The following is a 9,319-nucleotide window of genomic DNA, read 5'->3' as shown; positions in this document are numbered from 1 at the left end:
TACTGCCAGATCATGACAAATAATGTGAGATAAAAGTATTGGGGAGATCAACATACCAGCCCGCACAATGTTCTCCAGTGGGTAATTCAACCAGGCCACTAAGACATAGAAATGTGATGAATTTGATGAGACGTGATTCACAGAAGTCTCCTCACTTCCAAAGACAGCCCAGAATAAGCAATATGGATAAGTTTTCATATCCACCTCGTCAAGGTAACAAGGGATAAATCACAGGAAACTGGAGGGTCACAATGAATAAAAAAACCTTTGTCTAGCACCTTCAAAAGTTTCAGTGCAGGCAACATAACACTTCAAGACCCACACTAAACATAACAAACAATCGAGATCTGATTGGTCACAGAGGTGAGAAATAGCAGTCAGATGAATCAGTGAATAGGATTTATCCCCTTCCCTGGTTCCCAGTTTTTAAGGTAAGAAGGACCTGTCTGGGTATAGAAGTATGTAGGTAGAATGATAAAGCATCCTGTGCACATGCAGCGCAAACAACTATGACTAGCAACACCTGCAAGCCAGCAGCAACAAAAAATAAACCTTATGGGAAAGATGATACATAGTACATGAGAAAGTGTATGTAATACCACCTTCATATCCCAGTTAGATAACTGAAATAGTTATTTGGGATGAAGAATGTGAATTGACTTGAGGAGGCTAGAGAGCACTGGGAACTCAAAAAATTTCCATCTCTTCAAGTATCTAAAGGTAGTTGATAAGAATGCCTGATATAGGGCGATTGTGGAAGATGCAAAACTGAGCTATGATTGGCACTTCTAGATGAAATGGATTCAACCACCTCACAATACGCCATTGTTAATATGTGTGCCATTTCTGTTGATAAATATCTACTGTGGGATAATGCAGAGACTGAGACAAGTATATGTCAACCTTAGGAGGTAAACCCTAATACCGTGCAAAAGATTGCATAACCTCCATGCATGAAGCTTGAACTTTGGGATGGCTGGGTGTAAGATGTCAGATCATGGCTGCCTCAACAGAGATGGACAAAGAGGAAGTGGAAGACGTGGATAATCCTGAAGGTATTGCAGAAGCAGAAACCAGGGTTGAGCTGGCCTATCCAGTGCTACCAACAGAACATAATTAGGAATTGAATGAATCACTGCTAGGACTCTGGGTAACAGATGAATAGATGGGTAGGCATATAGGTGTAATCCAGTCCAGTTCTGACTGAATGCATCTATTACCAATACCCAAGGGTTAGGTACTGGAAACCAAAATGCCAGTAGTTGAGTGTTCCAATGAGTGGCAAATGCATCAATCATCAGTGTCCTGAACCGAAAGCAAATCCAATGGAAAACCCCTCAATGAAGCATCCATTCTGTCTGGAGAATCTGGTATGGTTGAAATAACTGCCATCAAATACATCACTCCCAGAACCTGGCAATCTAGTAGGATGATATAATGGGAGTGGGCCCAATATAGAAGATCCAACGTTCGAAAACAAAGAGACCTGGACCAAATGCCCCCTTGACAGGAAATATATGACACCACTGTAGAATTCTTAGAATGAAGCATGATGACATTGCCCCTAAATAATTCCAGACCTTGAGACATTGCCCTATGAACAGAAAAAAGTTCAAAAACTTATTGTAGAGAGAAACCTCGTTATCCATCCATAGGTCCTGGAAGTTTTGACCCACAAGATATGCACCCCATCCCAAAAGTGAAGCATCCATAAAAATATGGAGCTCTGGAAGAGGTGGTGGCAGAGGAACACCAATTGTAGTATTGTTCCGATCTGACCACCACTCAAGATTGAAGATGTTGATCTGGAATAAAGAAACTAAGGAACCCAGTGGATTACTGTTCATGATCCACTGGTCACATAGAAACCACCGAAGGGATCTCATGTGCTTTTACTCCAAATGAATGAGGGATTTAAGTGATGCCCACATCCCCAAAAGATAAAGAACCATGGGAGAAGGAGACGCGAGTCTGTTCCATAGCATTGGGCAAACAAACAGATGGAAGTAAAACCCAGGAAGAACTGGAATGGCTCTCTCCACTTCCCCCATGACCAACAAATCTCTTATAGCCATGGAATGAAGGAACCTCATGGATATGGATGGAATCTATTCTGGGTACCACTGGACTAGGGGGAGCTGATGTTGGGGGTTGGGACACTCAATTAGGGGTGGAACTAACCCCCTGTAGGAGACAAGAAGCCAACAACAACAGGGAAGAATGCAGATAGGTGACATCAGCCCTCAAATCCAAAGATTCTGGAATGTCTGTAAAAATCAAGAATTGGAGAAAATGGCCTCGTGTATCTCACAGAGGGTGGCAGCAGGTAGACGAACATCCTCCAGCAACTCATCTCTATCCAACAAATCTCAACAACATACCAGCCAAGAGACTAGGGAAAGTGCAGAAGCTGACAAATGAACCAAGGTAGTTGCAAACAATGGTCACAACTCATCATCAAAATGATGTGGCAATCACTGAGATACTTCCTAAAAAAAGTGTAGGGATGATAAATATCTCAGCACTGTAGTTAGGTCAGACAAATCCTAGAAAATTGTAATCTATTCAGGGTGACAACAAACTCTATTCTGGAACCCCACATTTCCAAAAGTGGTTCTTTTCTCTGAGAGTTTAAATATACCTTCACCTGGTGGTAGTAGGTTTTGTTTCGTGGAATTAATAAACTGTTATATTATACATGTATAAGCCAACACTTTATTTTCTTTGGAAATAACTATTAATGAAATACTTATAACTCAGACAATAAAAACATTTGACATATGGTGGATACATTTAAAATTAGGTTGACGTTTGCCAGTTAAATAAATAAGCAATTCAAGTACTAGCATAAATCAAATACTATTATTATAATAAACTCAACATGTATTTTTACATTATAGGAAATCCATTATTCTTACAATCATGCAATGCTATTTATGAGCTTGTTATAAGTTTTGTTTCTTTACTAGGTATAGTGTACATATTTATGTATGGTCAGTATTTTTGAATCAAATTCCACTATGTTCTTGTTATGAAAATTATAAATGTAAGTCACCAAGAAAATACTTAAAAGTAATACACTGAACATAATAAACTCTATAAACAGAAGCATAACCAATGTATGTACATTATTAAGAAAATAAGCAAACAATTTCTGAAAAACATTAGTGGAAATAAATTGAAGTACTTCTCCTCTGAGATACAAATAGATTTCTTCACTTTTGTAAACCTTAGGCTCTTAGCAACATGCAACATTAAACACTGACAAAAGTTCTCTACTTTCATTTTCAAAAGGCTATTTATAAATAACAAAAAAGTTAAATTCACTTTAATAGATTAGCTGTGAAATTAAAATACTCTAACCTGCAGTCATCTTTTTAAAAGTATTAAACAAATCACATCTTGAAATCATTAATTTTATAGAGGAATAACTTTTGTCTAAAGTATAATTAAGGTAAACAATTAAAACTGGTCTTTAATACCATACAAGTATACTGAGTAGCAGTGTACCTACCAAGAGCAGAGTTCTTGAAAAGGATTAGTGTCTTCTTTTTCATTTCATATCTGCACAACAATATTTTCCCAAAATTGCCAAAGAACTTTTCTTCAGTAGTCTTCCTCTTCACTAGAATCACTATGAGGTTAGGATGGGAACTCCTCTAAAAGTTTTAGACACATCATCACTGAACAGAGGACAAAATAATCTAGAGGAAACTGTGTGGATAATGAATGTACCTACCACAGATTCTGCAAGAGTTGTAGGATGTTTCCTATCATGCCGTGAAAAACTATAGTTTACAGTTTATCTCTGATGTTGATCTTTTCTTTTGGAGTACACAACCATTATCAACTTCTGTAATGCTGAAGGCTGATTGTTTGGACATTATGGAAGTAGATGAAGCAAAGGTAAATAATCCATAGCTATTGTCATCTCTTTGGTTGGTTTCTATTTATCTTTGATTTGATAATTCTATAGTACTACCTTTTTGAACACCACTTAGTACATACTAAATTTGCTTGAAAGCTTTTCTAGAGACTACATCTGGTATTTTTTGAGACAAACAATTTAGCAACTTGTCCTTTGAATGAACATGTTCACTTCACTATTTGGTCATTTATCTTGATTTAGAAATCCATGTGAAAGAAAGTCAGCAGCACTATGTTAGTAGTAGTTATGTTTCTTTACAGTACCTTCAAAGTTGAGTGTAAAATGCTGTTAAAGTAGTGGTGTAGGTAATACCACGAAAATCTACAGCAGAAACTAGTTGCATACCAGTGGTTCTAAAGAAATCAAAACCTGATACTGTCAAACATATTTTCATTTCCGTAGTTTTAAAAATATGAAGTATAGAAAATTTTGACAACTTCCCAATTTTCAGACTTGTAACTTGACAAACTTTATTTGTAAAAATGTAGAGTTCATTCTATACATATCATTCTATCAAATAAGTAACATACCTTCAAACTACGTCCACTAAATTATTCTTAGAATTTTATTTTCAAGCAAAAACATGATCAGTCACCGAGTAATTTTTTGTAAAAGATAAACTTGGTTTTATATTTGATAATTTTCATGTAAAACTGTTGAAGAAAACTACACCTTTTTCTTCTCTTTTCATAAACATAATCTCATAAAGTAAATTTTAGCATTTTGAAAAATATAAAAAAAATGGTTCAGAGTGCAAGAAATTAACAGATTGCCTACACTTTGCATGGTTTAATGTCACCACATGAAATACAAAACTTACACTTAATTTAGTAGTAGGTAATGACTAACTAAAAGTTTTAACATCAAAAAAGGATTTGTCATTGTTAAGTTTCTTTCAAAATACAACACTTTACAATAATTACTGTTGAGATCATTGTTATCTTTCATGGCTGGTTTCTGACATGCAGTAATGATCCTGTGATACATATTCCATCAATATCAAATGGCAAGCCTCTAACAAGAGATCTTCAAGTCAACTGTTGGGCATCACAAAAATCATTTACATAAAATAAATACTTAGAACAAGCAGGTGTAGTGAGAAGTGGTAGGGGGGGACATTGACCCTTCCCCCAATTTTTCTTGATCCTCCCCTCAGAAATTTAATCCTACATACACAGAGCAAATGTAAATGTGTATAACAAGAAAACACATTCACACGTGCACTACCAATCTACAGGATGTTTTGTTTTCTTATATGCCACAAGTCAACCAGATATATCCTACAATAACAGGTATTCCCTTTAACCCGACTTTTTTATACTAATAGTATAAATAATTATATATTTAATTAAATAATGCTCAAAAGATCACAGAATAATTACAGGCAAAAAAGCAGAATATGTCCTATAACTATCTCAATATTTCTGGCTTTCAAACTATGCCACAAATGTCGTTAGAAATTAAGCAAAGCTGGTTGATATGTTCCCATGGGAAAAAAAGTAAAACTGAAGCTGACATTACACACTGTATAATGAGAAAAAAAGTAAAATTGAAGCTTACATTACACACTGTCTAATGAGAAAAAAGTAAAACTGAAGCTGACATTACACACTGTCCAATGAGAAAAAAAGTAAAACTGAAGCTGACATTACACACTGTCTAATAAGAAAAAAGAAAGTAGAATAATATGCCATTTCAAAAGTGTAACCTTTGGTTTTCTATTGGTTATACATACAATAGGATTAAAAGTCAGAAAAAACCATTGGCAAGTTCTGAAAGGGAGGATTGATATGCGGGAATTGCAAGAGGGGTCTGGTTTTCTTTTTGATAGCTCTGTAACTAATTATGCTTTGCCTGAGCAAATACAATTTTTAATTGCCTCCCAAAAAAAGAGTTAAAGAGACCTAGGCCTCCATTTCTCAGAAACGTTGATAAATAAGGTCTTCAGACTGGTTTTGCTATAAGCAGTTGTGACAAACATGGGCTTGTTGTGTACCAAGCTATCTTTGATGCTTTTACTTTGTGCCTATGTACTTGTTGCAAGGTTGTTCTTCAAGTTTCTAGTTCAAGAGGTCACAGGTATCTTTAAATGATACATTTTACTGTTGTTAATTATTATGTGAAGTCAATGTTCTGCATACATGTGTAGACACATCAAGTCTTACTATTGAGAAATTGGATATCATAACATTTTGCAAAAACCCACATAATCACAGGATTCTCAGGAAGATAAATCTATCAGGGACACAGGTGGACCAAGCAAGAAACCCTGAAGGACTGAAGATGAAGTATTCCTACCCGAAGACCCAACAGAAAATAGAGTATTGAATCAAAGAAGCAATGTGGATACTTCTGATCAAGAACATGAAGATATATTGAATGAACCTGTTAGTGTAGGAGAATTAAACAAAATTGAGCAGCAGAAGTGTAAAATCAATTCTGCCTAGGTCAACTCATGGAGTAGGTGGTTCGTCTGACATATCTCGAGTGCTCGACAATAGACCAATTCAACCTTTTCTTAATGGGCCCTTCTGCTTTCCAAAGACTCATGGATGAAAATTCATACCTGAATGGTATAAAGCATATTCCACATCTACTGACAAAGTTTAATGTTTTGTCTGTTGTCATTTTACTACAGGTGCTAAATATCAAGGTGAGCAAGCTTTTGTGTCTGGAGGGTTCAATATATGGAAAAGTGCATGGGTGAATCTAAAAAAAAAAACAGTAAATTTCTCACAAACAAGCAGTCTGATGCACATTTGAACAACACTTGCAAATATAATGCTTATTTAGAATTGAAGCTTTCTGAGAAAACAGTAGCAGACTATGTTAAATGAAGATCACCAGCTGAGTGTGGAAAAAATACAGAATACATTAAAATACTTGCAGATACATTGAGACTTACAGCTGTATAAAACAATATCTATACTGAAAGAAACACAGCTGAAAATAAAGAAAACTTTTTGGAAATATTAAACTTCTTACAGACCTATTCCCATATCCTAAATGAACAACTGTGTAAAGGACCTAAAAATGCCAAATATATGCACCACAGTGTACAAGATGTCATTTTGGATATCCTCAATAATATAATTTTGGACAAAAGAAAAGAAAAAAATATGAGAAGCTCAGTACTTTTCAGTATTAATTTATGAAACTAAAGACCTATCCAAAAAGAGCAGATGAGTTTGGTACTTAAGTATTTTAATTATTCAGAAGTTCATGAAGGATTTCTTGGTTTTGAAGTCGCTGATGAACTTGACACAGAATTGTTGGCCAAATATATTCTAAAGCAGTCAAAGGACAACAGACTTGATGTCACAAACTAAATTGGCCAAGGATATGATGGAATCATTTTCATGAGCAGCAAGTGCTCTAGGGTTCAAATGTTTTAAAATGTTGGAAATATGATGGGCTTGTAATATGATGTTGTAAGCGCAATTATAGCAAGGTTTGACTGTTTCATTAAATTTCTGCAGTATGTTGATATCGGTGACAGCAATCGAGATCATTCATTAAATGTCTAATCCATTTTGGCTCAACTTGACCAGACATTCACATACTGTATGCTGTTTCTGAATGACATCTTTTGTGAAGCAAAATGAACATCATATATGTTGCAAAGTTCCAAATTACATTTATTGAAAGCAGCCAATATGGCAGATAAGAGGCATACACAGAGAATGTGCTCTTTCCATTGATCTTGATGATGTTCTTGACAAGTTCATTACTAAGTTTCTAAATACAAGGTTAACATTGGTTTAAAGTTAAAAAGGAGGATTGTTCCACTTGGTGTCTTGGTAAGTTTGTGCTTTTGACCATTATTCATCAATCCCTTTTAAAGGAACTTGTTATCCCCCCACCCAAAAAAAAACATTTTCTAGATAAGCTACAATGAGTAAAATCCTTCTGATCCTTTCCAAAGTCTGTGAGTACTTTGAGGCTTCAAAACTCAATACAAAGACATATCTGAAAACTAACGTTGGCTCAATGTGATTTAGTATGCTAAAATTTGGGTGATTAAACAATTCCCTTTAAAATTACACAAATATAATATGGCTTGTTTTGCCCTCCAAATTTTGGTCAGAAAAACAAGAAACTTCATTCGCAGGAAGGAAAGGATATTAAAAAGCCATGAACACCAGGTTCTCTATGGTGTGAAGATGTAAAAGAGATGGTAGAGCCTTACTGATACAAGAATCAAGAAAACTCCCAAGAAAATGTCAAAGATGCAAAGGATCAGAGAAAAAAAGGATAGATGAGAGGATATGAAGAAAAAGGAGGTGGAGTATGAAAAGCAGGGAAAAACCTGAAGAAAGAACATGCACAACAAAAGGGTCACCACTGAAAGAAAACTACAGGTGTGTAAAGGGGGGAAATGAAGGCCCAAAAAAGTTTCAAAGCCTGAAGAAGAGGTACCACTGAGTAGCACAAAGAAGAAGTGTGGTGGCTAGAGAAAATTAAGTTGCAATCAGGTGGATGGAACAAATGTGAAACATGGACAAAAGTAATGTAGTACTAACTAAAGAAAGGCAGTATATCAAAGCAACTAAAAACTTGAAAAGTACAAGAAAATAACATCTGAACACAGGCAGTGCCAAGGAAAGAATGAACCTATAATTATGTGTTAGCGCTCACAGAGATTACTGTGAATGGAGATTGTGTCATCCTCCTATTGGTGGAGGGCTACAGCATTATGATGATTAAGTCATCATCTGGCACAATACACACAAACATGTGTAGGGATGAGAGTTTATTCAAGGCTTGTAGCATGTGCAGGAAATAGCTCTTCATGATGCAGAGAAGTAATATCTCTGAACTTTTCATATGTACAACAGTTGTCATGTATTAAGGATGAGTTAAAAAGAATCCTTCAAATTTAGAATAATCTGCAAACAAGTGAAACTAATAATTATTTTGGCAGCTAAAATCCAAAAATCCTTTTTTTTTAGTCAATTCATCTGTTTTATTCAGGTAATAAATTAGCAAAGTTGCCTTAATACATTATCTTTTGAATATTTTATTCATGCACAGGCTGCTGAATTTGTTCTTCATAGTTCTCTACACAGATCAATCAGAGTACTTGAATCTTCTGTTGAGAATTTAGACCATACATTAAACTTCTTGAAGTAATGTCACTTAACCAAACAATTTTTTTTCTCATTTTTATTACTTATTTTCTTTGTTTAGGAAATTGAACTTTAGGAGGAAAGATCTTTTAGAAAGACTTTTTTTTGGAATATTAATTGAAACACTACTATACTTAAGTTTAATTTGATTTTGGATATTTACAAAACACTACTATACTTAAGTTTAATTTGATTTTGGATATTTACAAAACACTACTATACTTAAGTTTTATTTGATTTTGGATATTTACAAAAACACTGC

The 9,319-nt window shown here is 35.0% G+C and overlaps 1 protein-coding gene across 6 annotated transcripts in view; it reads right to left on the bottom strand.

Moving 5' to 3' along the window:
• LOC106466891 overlaps positions 1-9,319 on the bottom strand; it is a 31,298-nt gene that overhangs the window by 11,485 nt on the left and 10,494 nt on the right. For all 6 annotated transcript variants that reach the window (XR_002612299.1, XR_002612298.1, XR_001291301.2 and 3 more), the window contains exon 2: positions 3,515-4,281. The gene's annotated coding sequence lies outside the window, so the exon portion shown is untranslated. The remainder of the gene's footprint in view (positions 1-3,514; positions 4,282-9,319) is intronic.

Source organism: Limulus polyphemus, unplaced genomic scaffold, assembly GCF_000517525.1.
Source record: "Limulus polyphemus unplaced genomic scaffold, Limulus_polyphemus-2.1.2 Scaffold2412, whole genome shotgun sequence".
In the NCBI taxonomy this organism is placed as follows: domain Eukaryota; kingdom Metazoa; phylum Arthropoda; class Merostomata; order Xiphosura; family Limulidae; genus Limulus; species Limulus polyphemus.
Note: the sequence above shows the minus strand (reverse complement) of the source record. Positions and strands in the feature narration are given on the sequence as shown.